Source organism: Miniopterus natalensis, chromosome 14 (assembly GCF_054644295.1).
Source record: "Miniopterus natalensis isolate mMinNat1 chromosome 14, mMinNat1.hap1, whole genome shotgun sequence".
In the NCBI taxonomy this organism is placed as follows: domain Eukaryota; kingdom Metazoa; phylum Chordata; class Mammalia; order Chiroptera; family Miniopteridae; genus Miniopterus; species Miniopterus natalensis.
The window spans coordinates 38429920-38445173 of NC_142094.1; the positions used below are offsets into that span (position 1 = coordinate 38429920).

General features: G+C 38.3%; 1 long non-coding RNA gene and 1 pseudogene across 1 annotated transcript in view; both read right to left on the reverse strand.

Moving 5' to 3' along the window:
- Nucleotides 1-809: 809 nt before the first annotated feature.
- The window catches only part of LOC148091552 (uncharacterized), a 36505-nt gene continuing 22060 nt past the window's right edge, over nt 810-15254 (reverse strand). Inside the window, exon 3 of the long non-coding RNA XR_015715640.1 lies at nt 810-1113. This is a non-coding gene — a long non-coding RNA (uncharacterized LOC148091552). The remainder of the gene's footprint in view (nt 1114-15254) is intronic.
- On the reverse strand, nt 4326-6100 carry LOC107543249 (uncharacterized; annotated as a pseudogene).

Sequence of the window (15254 nt, forward strand, 5' to 3'; positions counted from 1 at the left end):
AGCTGCCCTCCATAAAATGTTCATCAAGGTTCAGGTCCATCTGCTTTGTATAGGTGCTCATCACATCATAATTATAAACTGTGTAATTGCAAGAGAACGTATCAGCAGCCTTATCATGACTTTATTCTAGTACATATAGGTTTAGTTCTTATGATTTTAGCATCCTACCTGTCTAACTCTATATACTTTAGTAGAGTTTTTATAAGTTTTGGACACATGATTTAGCTTTTAAATTGAATTTTATTATATTTTGGTAGAGGTGAAATAAGTAACATAAGAACTAGAAGCCAAATGATGGGTAGATAGACAGAGAGACATAGATATGGATGAATAATTATTTAACAAATCCTATTAAAAACAGGACATTTTAATAACTTCAAATTTAGCTGATAAAACTCAATTTGGCAATGCAGAAACAAATTGTACCAACCTTACAATGCAAATAAAATCCCATGGGTGGAGTTTTACATATAGTATTATTTTATTCTACCTATAAAATAAATGAAATGTGATGGTTTTGAAACTTTAAGTAAATATTTGACTGACACAGGAACTGAGTATCTGAATATTTTCAAAATGTCTTGGTTGAACATTTCATAATGTTACAATATACATCTAAAAAATGTGTTATACCAAACAAAGAGCAGGATAGCATGGTGGTTAAATGGTTCTAGCTTGGGAGACAGATCAACCCAGGTTGAATCCTATCTTCATCTTTAGCTAGATGACCTTGAGCAAGCTACATCGCTTTTATGAACCTCAGTTTCCTCACCTGTGAAATGGGTTTATTAGTCCCCAAATAACAGATATGTAGCAAGAAGTACATGAGATCATGAAAGCAGTGTTTCACACAATGCCTAATGATAAATAAACATTATGGATTATTACTGTTTTAAACAAAAGAGAAGCAAAAACCACTTGGGGCTAAGTTGAAGGATGCTTTTCTCTGAGGTCTTGCTGAGCCAAGGGTAGATTGTCAGGACCTCCTAGTCTCATCTGCCTAAGGCCTACATACTCCGATCTTAGCCACTGCACTGCATGATCTCACAGTGAGTGTCCATTTCCAAAAGGGAGATGCCCTCAGTCATATCCATTTTTCTTCTTTTCTGACATCTGCATGGAAAAGGGACAGAAGGTCTTAAAGTTAAGAACAAGAAAAGGCAAATGTTAACAGTCAGAGGAGATTCCTGCTGCTGGCCTCTGAGGAAAACCACCAGAGGGTGTAATGCTAACCTGATCTGAAAGAAGTGCTGCCTTTCCAGGGTAGAATTCATAGTGCATTTATTTTTCCTTCTTTTTCATTAAAGTAATATATATATTTGGTTAAAAAAAATGTAGAGTACAGAGAAATGAAACATTAAGTTTTTTATCCCCAAATACCTCCAGTTCCATCCCTTTCTCCATTTTAACTATTGGTTTGGGGGACTTTTGGGGTCATCTCCATCAGAGGTAGACTGAATGAAACAATCTCATCCAAGCATTTGTTAGGTCTGGGGTCAGGATGTGCCAAACTAAAGAAAACAAGAGGATTCCATGTTCTTCTGGTTAAGGCAAGTATCAACACTAGGAATTAGCAGACATCATCCTAGCAGAATTTGAGAATGGAATTCTGAAACAAATGAACAGTTCATGGTAAAAGGGCAGAGGGGCCAGAGGAACTGGGGTTGGCTTTTCTGTTTACCCTTGACCTCACTCCTCTCCATAGTCCCTGGGAAGAGTCAAACAGAGGACCATCATAAACTAGACAAAAGCCCACAGCTGATCCAACAAGGAAGACTTGGAAACCAGATTAGGAACCGGATCTCCTCCTGTACAACCAGGCACCTGGGATGGTGGCAGAATGAATTTGACTCTCAATGGTCCAGACCTGGCACCTAGACAGACCCCTTGAAAAGAAAGAGAGGAGTGAGTCCACTTGATGAGATGCAGGATTCCCCTAGCCAAGCCAGCCACATGCAAACTGGGGATATATCAAGACTCTACTCCTCTTCCCATAGACATACCAGTCAACTTGTGACTTACCTAGCAGGCATTTGGAAGCTGATTAAGGAACTGAAAACAATCCAAGTTTATTTCATTATGGTCAGATGCCAGCAAAATAAATCTATATTCTCATTATGTATTTATATCCACTAAGAGAACAACTTGGCATGGGTTATAAGGTATTTAATTATAATTTAGACATATCATGGCAGTCCATGTTTTGTTTTATTGTGCCTTTATTTATTGGCATGCCAACATGACCACAGACAATTCTAAGTTCCTGCCAGTCCTTCACTGACTTCCTGTATTGTTAGGAAAAATAAAAATAATCTGTACAGAAAAAAAAAGATCCGCTCTCATAAGTAGGTTGCATGTTATGTAAGAATAATGAAACTGGAGAAGGAAAGATGTATCTCTTTCAGCACATAAGCCCTTTGATGGTCCTCTGCCTTCTCAAATGCTCTTCTCCCCACCTCCAAGTTATCCTTTCAGAATCGCCCCTCTTTTAGGCCTTTTATTTCTTAGAGTGAGTTTCTCTCTCTTTTCTACTTCTGGAGTGCCCTGTTCTTACTTAACTAATTGTACCAGCAATATGTTCTAATTATTAGTATAGCAGTCTGTCTCTCCTGCTGGTCAATGAGTTCCTCAGAGGGCAAAAGACTGCAAGAAACTGCCTTGCTCATCATGATGCATCCACACAAAGACGTGCTATGCTGCCATCAAAGAGAAGGAGGAATCATCAGGCATCAGGGATTCGAAAATCAAAGCCACAGTGAGATACCACTTTATATCCAGAAGGACAGCTATAGTAGAGAAGCCAGATAATAATAAATGGTGGGAAGAATGTGGAGAAATCAAAACCTTCATACATTTGGGTGGGATTGTGAAAAGGTGCAAAGCAATCTGGCAGTTCCTCAAGAAATTAAACATAGATGATCCAGTAATTCCATTCCTAGGTATAGTGCCAAGAGAATTGGAAGAATTTGTTCATACCAAAACTTGTATAGGTATGTTCACAGCAGCATTACTCATAATAGCTAAAAAGTGGAAACAACTCAAGTGTCCATCACTGAAGAATGGTGCAACAAAATGGGGTATATCCATACAAGGTAATATTATTTGGCAATAAAAAGAACAGAAATACAGATACATGATACAACATGGATGAACTTTGAAAACATTATAAGAATTCAGTTGCAAAGGACTACACTTTGTATGATTCCATTTAAAGAAAAGGTTCAGAGTAGGCAAAACTACAGAGACAGAAAATATATTGGTGGTTTCTTAGGGTTGACGGAATTAGGGGAATGATGAGTGACTGCTAAAGGGTACAGTGTTTCTTTTGGGGGTGATGAAAATATTCTAGGATGGGCTGTGGTGATGGTCACACAACTCTGAATATATTGAAAACCATTGAATTTCATACTTTAAATGGATGAGTTGTTTGGTGTGTGAGTTGTATCTCAATGAAGTTATTACTAAAAAAATAAGAAAGAGCTCTTTAATACTGAAAGACATGATTTCTAGGATACAAAGTTAACTTTCAAAAGGTAAGTTGAAAATTTATAATATATGTGTGAGAAATTAGGTAAATAAAAGTGCATGGATCAGATTATTTTTGCAAAAAGAATCACAAGAGGGATAAATCTGAAATTAAGATAATGTCCCCTACAGAAGGAGAGTAGGAAAGGGGTGGAAGGGAAAGAGGAAGTAGTTTCACTTCCCTAAGTGAACCTTTTTTGTATAGATTTGACTTTTGAAACTATGCTAATATTTTCACATATTCAAAAAATTAAATCAACACCAAAACTGAATGCAAACAAATATATTGAGCTGTATATCAAATGGATAATATACTGCAAGGGAAGAAGCTAATTTAGGATTGTGAACATAGAAACATAGTCTAAAGACAAAAAGAACTATAAGTAAATCTTGAATTTTGCTCAGTAGGTTTGTTATTGGAAGAGTTTTGGGTGTAGAAATTCTCAAAATATTTTATAAATATCGTAGGATAGAGCAAATGACTAAACTTATATTGAAGCTTTTAGAAATCAGAGCTTTCACTATTGGAACATGAATATGCAGATATGAAATGGGGGGGAGATGAAGAACCTTGGACTCCAATGAGAGGAATCATTATAAAGTCATGATTTAAAGTACACAGGTATAGATTTACTATTTAAATGGCTGAAAAGGTCTATAAGTAATCACAACCCAATAGCAATAAGCATATCATTTTAATTACAACCATTGCCCTGGTACAGGGAAAACTGACAAGTGTTTTGTAAGCATCATTGTACCATTGTATTCCTGATAATTAAGTGAACCAAACTATGAATAAATGAATGATACATGACTAAAAATAGCATGGTTTATACTATAGGTGGCCACATGACTTGGGACTAGTCCAAGACCTTGATCTAGATTTTGACCTAGACATAGACTTGACTGAGAGTTGGATCTAGGTGTTTCTTTTCCCCTTGATTCCTTTTCATATCTTGAGCCAGACTTACAACGTATTTGGGAATGTTATAGAGGTGCCTATAGTTTTGGTGTGAGAAGCAGACCTAGAAAGTGATTTAGCCTTCATTTCTTTCTTGGGCTGGGACTTGGACAGTGATCTTGAATTGGACTTAGATCTTGAAAAGGATCAGTTTTGGTGTTTGAATCTATCATTGTTGGAATGGCTTCTGTTATATGTGGTCTTCCAGTCAGTCTACTGTTTCTAGGACTATAAGATCTTCTATAGTTTTAATCAAAGGACCAACTTCTCAATCTCCTTTCATAACTGTGGCTTCTAGAACATCCATATCTGTCATAATCATCATAGCCTGAAGAATTGTACACATTCTTCCCTTCTTTGGCTTTTACCTGATTTGGAGTCTTCTATTCCTGCTGTGCAAGCTATATTTCAGTTTGGTGACCACAAATTCATTTTCTGTCCAAATTATGTAAAGTATCTTTGGCATCATGAACATCTTCAAATTGAACATAAGCAAATTTTCTTGGATGGCAAGCGTAAAAATCAACTGGAACATACTCATCAACTATAGGGCCATAATGACCAAATTTGCATCATAAATCTTCAGACTTGGTATCTTCATCCACATTCCTTAAGAATAGAGATATGTTGGGGGCATCCAGGTAGGGGGACATGATGGTGGCCTGAGTCTCAGCAGGATACTAATGCACTCAGCAAACAGTCCACCTGAATCTATCTTAAGGAGCCATAAGACAAAGGGAAATTAAGAGACATTCTACAAAATAACTGACCTTCAGGAGTGTCAAGGTAATAAATTCAAGGAAAGAGAAACAGACACAGTAAGTAAGTGCAACATGTATTCTTGGATTGGATCCTTTTGCAACAAAGGACCTTCAAGGAACAACTGGAGAAATATGAATTGGATCTATGGATTAGATTACAGTAATTATCAATGTTAACTTCCTGATTTTAAAGGTTGTGTTATGGTTATGTAGGAGAATGTCCTGGTTTATAGAAATTAGAAAATATTCAGGGGAAATGGACATTATGTCAGCAACTTTTCCTCAGATGGTTCAGGGGGGAAGAATTTGTTCTGTTTTTGCACCTTTCTTTAAGTTTGAATTTATTTCAAAAATGGAAAGAAAAAAAAAGGGATTCCATGAGTCCACAGACATAAATAAGAAAGTTCTTATTTGCAGAAGAATGCCAACAGGAAAATGTCTGGGGAACAACAGAGTTTTTAAAATCACCATTTTTCAACCACCATTCGGGCACATATCATCAATAGATGCTAAAATTATGGGGCAAAAGTTAGTTGGGGACTCTGGTCAGAGTACATATACAGGCTCAAAGCATCTTCTTACAGATTACTTATTGATCACACAAAAAAAGAGAAAAGAAATAAAAGAAATAGTACCTTTACCAAAATAAGGTAGATAATATTTTAGCCAAGTGATTAAAATTAGCATCACCCAAAGAAGGGATGATGCAACATCAGATGATTCCTTGAGTCCTGATGAGATGCACTGAAGGAGACACATAACATTTATGTTGTATCCCTGCCAAGAATGCATAATCACAGTGAAGTCCTAAGAAGGCACTCAGACAAACCCAAAGTGAGGAACAGTCTATAAAACAATAGGCATGAAGAACAGTGAAAGGCTGACAAATCACTGCAGATTAAAGAAGACTGAAGAGACATGGCAACTAAATGCAATGTGTGGTCCTGTATTAAATCCTGGATTGGTGAAGAAAAGTAATGTTATATTTAATATTGAAATTTCAATATAGACTATATTAGATAATAATATTGGATCAATATTAAATTTTTGAATTTGATAGTAAGAAACTGTCCTAATTCTTTGTTTTTCTTTATTGATTTTTAGAAAGAGGAAAGGAGAGGGAGAGAGAGAGAAACATCTATGTGAAAGTGAAACATCATTCAGCTGCCTCCTATATGTCCCCTACTAGATTGAGCCCACAACCCAGGCATGTGCACTGACCCAGAATCAAACTGGCAAACTCTTGGTGTACAGGACGATGCCCAGCCAACTGAGCCACACTGGCCAGGGCAGAAACTGTCCCAATTCTAAGGAGATACACATTAGCAGTAAAGATCTTGATCTCTTCAAACTACTCTCTTCAACTTAAATGTTAAATTTGAAAAAAGGATGTGTGTGTGTGTGTGTGTGTGTGTGTGTGTGTGTGTGTGTGTGTGTGTGTGAAACAGAGAAAGAGTAAAAATGTATTAAATTGCTAATAAAAGGTTAAGTTTTCAAAATTTTAATTTATAAAGAAATCACCTCGCTCAACTCTGTATCCCTAGCACTTCCTACCATAAACTCTGGAACATATTAGTTGCTCAATATATGTTTATTAAGTTCTTAAATTAAATGACAAAGTTCAATCAGGACTCTTTGAATTCCAAATGATAATATATCCAGATCAAACTGCCTAAGTGACAAAGAAAATCAGTATGTTTAACTATAAAGTCAAAGGGTATACTTGCTTCAGGTATAGTTGGATCCAAGGGTTCCATCTATGTCATCAGGATCTGGACCCTCCCCTCCCCTTCCTTTCTCTATCTCTCCCACCACCCCTGTCTTCTTCTATGTTGGCTTTACTTTCTCTCTTAAGCTGACTCTCCATATGATGGCCCCACATAGCTCTCTAGGTTCAGCAGAAATAAAGATATTTTTGCCCAAATGGTCTATACACTTCTGCTACTAAACATCATTGAATTGACTTCAGTGGTCAAAGAGGATGAGAAATGCTGATGGGCAGATCTGAGACTTATGACCTTCACCCAAATCACATGGAATAAGAGTTTAAGTTTAGTTCTCTAAGGAAAATCAGGGTGATGTTCTAGAAAAAAGGGGCATTGAATGCTAGGCCAGCAAAGCCACAGGTGTCCACTTCTGAATCACTGTGTGAACTAAGACACTAGAAGCCAAATACTTCCATTGCTCTTCTGAGCTATCCTGGGTCCAGGTCAAAAGCTTTATCAAAAGTGGACAATCAGTAGCTCCCAGGCCAGACCTGCTCTTCACTTAATTTCACTCTCCAAGGAAGCCTTGAGGGGAGAGTGTTTCCAAGTGTGACCCACATGCCTTGTGGAATGAGCGGCCTTAAATTACGAGACAAAGTCACACAGAGTTGGAACAGTATCACTGAGAAGTGCAGGCAGGTTCTCCCTTCTTCCCTCATCCCCCCCCCCTTTTTTATTGTTGACACTATTACAGATGTCCCAATCCCTCACCCAGCTCCCGCCACCTTCTCTATGATCCTCCTGGCACAAAATCAATAGACAACACAAAGTCCCCAAAGTGAATCTCTAAAATCCAAGCTATTTATCTTTGAGGTTAATTAACCTATGCTTCAAAATAAAATGTTGTAATTTGAAATTCAAAGTAAAGAAAGTTCCTTTAAGTAAAAAAGCAACTCAAGTTTGGCAAAATGAAGCTTATGTTTGGAAACCATAAAATAAAGAGGGGTAAACAGATGTTTTACCACAAATTGCCTCAAAGGATTCCCATAGTCCTGCACTAATTAGATTTTAGAAGCAAAGGCCATTGATTATTCCCACTCCCATCCCTTTCACCCCCATCCGCACTGTCCTAGGACAGCAGTCTCTTTAAGGACATTGGTATGGAAACTTTTGCCATCTTCCTTCTCTAGTATTTTCAGAAACTTAACACATGCTGGACGTGGCAGGTGTGATTCTAATTTTAATATGGGTAGGATTCTGCCTAGCCAACTATTCCAGAAGGGCTTTGGGAACTCTATCAGAGCATCAAGCCTGCCTGAACAGCACTGTGCTGCCTGAACAACAGGCCATTTGGGCATAAGTCTGTTGAGTGTGGGCCTCCTTCTAGCCAGTTAAACCCTGTGAGCTATGAGTTATTAAAAAAGAAAAAAAAATTAGCACCTGTTCCAGCTTTGGCAAGAACCCTAAAATAGAGCAACTATTTCTCATGAGAGCTGAACTTCAATACTTGCAGCTGCTGACTTCCTTATCAAAAATCAATTTCTATTATATAACCTACATAAAAAGGATGGCCTTTCTAATTCACCACTTTTCTTCTTGACCAAAGGAATCTTTCTGAGCATTTCTGTATTGATTTGGAGTCAATGGAGAAAGTTTTTTGTTTTTGTTTTCCTGTCTCAGCAATTTGCAAGGGAATAAATGAAAAAAATAAACACACGAACATAAAACTTTATTCAGTAAATACAACAACCAATATAACTGGCTTTTTTTAGTATAATAACATACATGGAGAGAGACAGAGAAAATGGAATGGCAGGAAAAGAATAGGAGAGAGGGAAAGAGGAGTAGAGAGGCAACGAGCGAAACAAGTACACTGAAGATGGGAAAGGAAAAGCTAAGAGCTGGCTCCTTGTTCAGACTACTAACCAGGTTCCTGGCAACCTTCACTCCCAAACCCTTATTGTGTCAATGCCACACCTCCTCGGCCTGGCTCCATGAGCTCCAACATTTCTAGTCTATTCAGTTTGGTCCCTGATGCCATGGATCCAACCCCTGGGATGGCCTGATAAAACTAGCCATGGGATCTTTCCCCAAACGTGTCTTGATCCTTTTAAAAATAATGGACACACTCAGGGTAGTAATAACTCTACAACGTTTTTATTCATCTTAATTATCTAGATCTTTTTCTAGAGTGTGCCTGGTTTTATTGGTTGCATTCTGAATAGCTCATTTTAGGAGTTGTATAAAAGTACATACCTCATGCTTTATAAATCCATACATTCAGCTAGCATTTCCTAATTACCTGTTGAGTGCCATCTGAGAAACTGGGAATGACTGACTTAGGAGGGCATTTCTCAACCCCAACAACAGAATTCTCTAGTACCAAGACCACTAGTCATTCTGTCAAAATATCTTATATACAGTCCTATTTCTTCTATTTAAGTAAATGCAGGTTGTCAATAGTGAAGTTAGCTGAGTAGAAATCTTAGAAGAAAAAAAAATCTACTCCTTAAACTTCACCCACAGAAATAAGATGCCTTAGAATGTGTGTATTTTTTAAAAAACAACAACAAAACAGTTTGATTTAAAATGTAGAGAAAGGAAAAAAACTTTAAATTTAGCTCTGAAAAACAATAAGGAATCATAAGCCATCAATAAAGTAAATAAACTTCATCACTCACTTCCTTCCACCACTCCTCACCCCCAGTGATTCTGCAGTGCCTTTTGGTAAAAAAGTACATACAGAGAGAGCAGAAGTTAAGAACAGATAAATGGACTCTAAAGTCCGTGAACTCAGTAACTTATCTTTTCCTCCTATCCTTTGATTTTGTCAGGGACTCAGAAATCAGGTCCTACTGCTCATCTCAATCCCTGGCTTTTCAGTTATATTAGATTATCCTTTATGGCTTGGCATTCTTGTTGTCAAATACAATTACTGGTAAATCCAATGGCTGTCTCCTCCAGTAAAAAAAAAACAAAACAAAAAAACAGTTTTTTAATAAAACCAGATGGAATTGCTTTAATCTAGCCTCAGAGCTCTGAGCAACTCCCTAGCCCCTGGTTCTGACAGTGAAGACTGGACAATCCTTCAGAGGCCTGGATAAAAGAGACCCCTGCCCTGGTTCCATTTATATTCTGAACTTTAAGCCCAGAAGTGAAGCCAGAAGGTCCTTAGAATACTGTTATGAAATTAGTTGATTTTCTGATCTATTATAAGGGTAGCAGAGTGATTTGTCTAAAAACCATGTCAAAAGCTTCTAGTGGTTGCCCATCTCACTTAAGAAAAGCTACACTTTTTCTGGGGCCAACAAGTCCCCCCAACACATCCCCACTCTTTCCTGTTAACCATCTGACCTCTTCTACCTCCTGACCATTTTACCAGCCATATGATTTTCTTGCTGTTCCTCCAACATCTCAATCTTTTACTTACCACAGGACCTTTGCATTTGCTCTCCCCTTTGCCTGGAATGTTCTTCCCCCAGATATACAGACCCTGCAGTCTCAATTCCTTAAGGTCTCTGCTCAAATGTCACATTATCAACGAGATCTTCCTTGACCACCCTTCGTGAAGCAGCAGCAGCCCACTCCCATCCCAGTACTCTGTATCATTTTTTAAACAGCTTTACTGAGATATAGTTCACATACCATGCAATTCACCCATTTAAGGTGTACAACTCAAAGACTTTTAGTTTATTTACAGAATTGTGCATCTATCCCCACTATCAATTCTAGAATATTTTCATCACCCCAAAAAGAAATTCTGCACCCTTTAGCCATTACTCCCCAACCACCCCAACTTCCCAGCCCAAGGCAACCACCAATCTACTTTCTATGTATTTGCTTATTATGAACTTTTTACATAAATGGAAAATATAATTTGTAGTCCTTTGTGACTGTCTTCTTAGCATAATGTTTTTGAGGTTCATCCATGCTGTACCATGTATCAGTACTTCATTCCTTTTTATTGCCAGATAATATTCCATTGTATGAATATACCACATTTTATTGCTCCATTCACCAGTTGATGGATATTTGGTTTATTTCGACTTCTTGGCTAATCTGAGTAATGTTGTTAAGAACATGTGTATACAAGTTTTTCTGTGGACATATGTTATCATTTCTCTTGAGTACAGACCTCGGAGTGGATCCACATCACTTTTATCTTACTTAATTTGGGCACTTATTACCATATGATATATTGTATATTTACTTACTTTCTTTTTTCTTGCCTGCTTTTCTCTCACTAGAATAGAACCTCCTGAAAGGCACGATTTTGGTCTGTTTTGTTCACTGCTTAGAACAGTGTCTGGCACATAGTAGCATGCAACAAATATATGTTGTATGAATGAAAGGATGCTAAAGTTATTAGGGCAAACTGAGGGGGAAAACCTAGTAAGTCAGTAAGCTGATTGTGTATGCATTAAAAGTCAATTAATAAAAAGAGGTTTGGAATGACAACTTGCAGGGAAATAAGAAAACTTATAGAATCGTCAGTCTGTGCTTGAGTCAAGTGACTTCCTTTTGGTCTCATTTTCTCCCCTGTAAAATGTCAGGATTAAACTATTGTTTCTGTCTCCTTCCAGCTCCATATTCTGTAATCTAACATAAAAATTAACAAGTGACTTGATTTGCTCATACAAATATTTATCTTTCATACATTCATCCAACAAATATTTATCTAGTGCCTTCATGAGCCAGACACTATTCAGGTGTCTTAGGCGGGATATTGATATTTATAATCTATTTGGACAATAATTACACCCTTACTAATTTAAATTTCTTTCCTTTCAAAAAAAAGTTTTTTGTTTCAACAAGTACAGTCAAGTTGGGCTTTAAAAAAATATAAACCATCTCTTAATTATTTTAAGTTTCTAAGACATAGAAAAAATAAGCTTATTATGACACTGATATATTTTTAAAAAAATCAGTATCATAATAAGCTTATTATGTCTTATTTTTTGTGTCTTCCAGTTTCACAAAGATACAAAATGCATCCATTATCTGAAATAGAGAGAGGGTAAATGGGGCCAGTGGAAAGAAACCTGTGTCAGACTCATTGGCTGTGGCTTTTGCTGTATCGAACTTTGATCTGCATTCTGGGTGCTCACCATCAGCAGTTCCTACCTTTTCTTGCACTTTTCATAGTTTCCCTAGATTGAAGGTTTGCCTGAAATCAGACAAGCTTCTCTACCACTTCCTTATCCAGGCAATTTATTCCATAACTTAGCAAAATTCTTCAAATATTGGGGCCAGAAGGAGTAAGAAAGTCAAAAAGCCTTTTTCTACTATTAACATTGTGTTTGAGCAAGCCACAAACTTTGTCTCTCTGTTTTCTCCTTAGTTAAGATGGTGGGTTTAGAGCTTAGACTGCAATCTCTTCCAGGTTGAACCTGACCATCTGCAGAAGCAGAGCAATCCAAGTAGACAAGAAGCCAAAGGGATAAGAGGTCCTGTTGTAGAAAGGCCTTGTTTTTTGCTGCAGAGATATGCTTGTAAAATCAGTGGCTATGTTCCTGAACCAAATACCCCCAAATGTACTTTGTCAGAAATATTTTCTATGATTAAGTCCCAGGAATAGTTTTACAATCATCTGCCTACTGCGTAATTTTAAGAAAGCATTTCGGGAGAGCAAAGTGGACCCGGAAAGTAATACACAAATGCTTCATTCAACAAATGTTTGTTTGCCTATGATTTGTGCCAGCCTGTAAGCAAGAGGTGGTTAACATTGTCTCATCCAGCTTGTACTAGGTCTCCATGAGACAGGCATTACTGGTATGCTCTGTTTTATAAATGAGGAAACTAAGGCTCTGAGATGTAAAACAGTGACCTTGGATAGGATTATTCAAAGTCCATGGGCCCCAAAAGACTTGACATTCTCCATCCTGTAAAAACCATTCCAATTGCATATTTTACATTCATGATGGATCTAGAATGTTATCTTTGCATATGAAGTGTACAATATGTACTAGAGATAATAGATGCTAATAATTACAACAATTACTTTCAGAGGAAAGAAAGAGGCTGTTTTAACCTGTAACTGGAGAATTTTGTGGAAAATGGAAAATTCTGACTAAATTCCTTTATATTCAATTACCAAATATAAATCATAGGACATCTCTTTAAAAGAAAACTCTATTTAACTTTGGAAGCTCTGAAGTGCTGTTTTCAAGAAAACTTAGGTGAATGAATTACTCATATTTTGTATGGGGGGCTCTAAATGTTAAATAAGTGCTCCCCCTCCCCATCCATTAGAAGTGATAAACAGTTCCCCTAATATAAACAGTAAATAGATGATCAAGGCACTGCATGTTACCTCAATTCCCAAAACCTGTTTCCTCATCTGTACAATGTGAGGGCTGTGTGGGAAGATCTGTAATCTAGTTCTGCTCTATAGCCCTTAAATGCAATCCTGGAATATAAATTACCCTTTCAAAATAATGCTGTATAACCGTAAGAAAAAAAGTTAGCTATAAACTAGTTGTATTTATTGGTGACAAACAATAGAAGCAGCTTTTGCTATTGTAAAAAAATAATAATAAAGTAACTCTGGAAATTGAAGAAAAAGCTGTGGAATTAAGGGCAGGAAGTTTGGGAGTTCAGAGGCTCTAGGTGATAGAAAAAAAAGCACAACATTACCTCGAAGACAAGCAAGTTTGACTATTTTGGGCCATTGTAAAGCTTTTGTTACTCTGCTCCATTCAAGATTCAGAAAGACAGAATCCAAGTGGTTTAGTTTGGCACTTCTGCCCACGCCTTGGCCAAGAGAGGGACGCTTCACACACGATAGATCTACGTTATTTCTGACTGTGGGTGAACACAGATTACCCCAAGCAAAAGTTGGGTGCTGCTACCAGAAGAAGAGAGTGGAGGCTGGGCAGTCAAAAATAGCAGATGTCCATGAACCTGATGTCAGGAATTTGGCCTCTCCATCCCTCAGAGGGATCTGTGACATGGGTTTGAGGCTAGGGACACATACAAACCATGAATAGACATGAGGATAAACCCTGGATCAAAGCTGTGGGCCAGGCCAGGAAGGGGCAGGCTGGAGCCAGGGAAGGCAGATGACAGGAGAGGGCACTTGGAGTTCTGAGGGGTGAGCAGCTGTATTTTCTGATACTTCATCCAGCCGCCGACACTGAGAATGCACCACATGGTCAGTGGAATGGAATGTGGGGCAGACACTAGCCCCTCCGAAGCACACAGAAACCCGATACAATGGCTTCAGCCCAATGCATGTCCAGCCATTTTTCTCTCATTTAATTCCAATTCTTTGTGATGTCCAACAAAATAAAAATGGCCAGGCCAGGTCAAAGGGTCAGACCAGTCAAGTCAGAGTGGGCAAGCCCAAACTGCACAAGTAAGTGAGAACAGGGATGTTGGCTGAGGCAGGGAGAGACTGTCTCATTCCCTCTCTTAAGCTGAGGCTCACTCAGCTGGCACCAGAGAAGGGTCCTGGTTTGGGTTGAAAGGTGCTGGTACTAGAAAGGGTAGAGGAGACTACTGTGATAGATGCATAAGGTGCAGTCTTATTTGGAGCCAAGGACTAGAGCCAAAGGAGCAGTATCAGCTGCCAAATCCAAGAAGTCAATTTGAGACTGTGGTTAAAAATGAAGCTGAGATCAGAAATAGGTCTGGAAGCAGTGGGAAGTGGGATGGCTAGAAAAAGTTCAGGATATAAACTTCACAGCCCAAGGGACCAAAGACTTATTCTCATTGGATGCTGATCACATGGTAAGGGGCTCGACAACTAATAAGACCATTTTTTAGTATAGAGCTAGGCTGGAGAAAAAAAAAAAAGGGCAAATATCTAGTCAGACATGGGCACATGGTAAAGAGCAGGCAGGAACTAGGGGTCTAAAGGCTGAATCCAGAGTCCCAGAGGTCAGAGAGCCAGCCAGGTGAGCACTAGCCAGTAAAAAGACTTCTGCTCCCAGTGATATCTTCCAAGTGAGGATAACAGGTCCTTGGACTTGCTGGTGATGTTTATTAAAAATGAGCCGTTTTCTAATTTGGCAAGTACAGGTGCTTAAAATGAGGCACTGTTTTTATAAGATAGTGGTTCACAACCATGGCTGCACACTAGAGTCACCTGGAATCTTTTGAATAGGCTAATGCCTGGGATCGAGGATTACAGAGTCTAATTCAGTTAATCGGGGACACAACTGGGACTTCAGGAGTTTTAAAAGCTCCTCCGGTGATTCCAATGTGTAGTCAGGGCTGAGAACTGCTACCCTAGAGCATGGGGTCCCCCTTGGCATTCTCCAGAATGCTGGTGCAGCAGATTTTCCTTGAAAGCTAGGT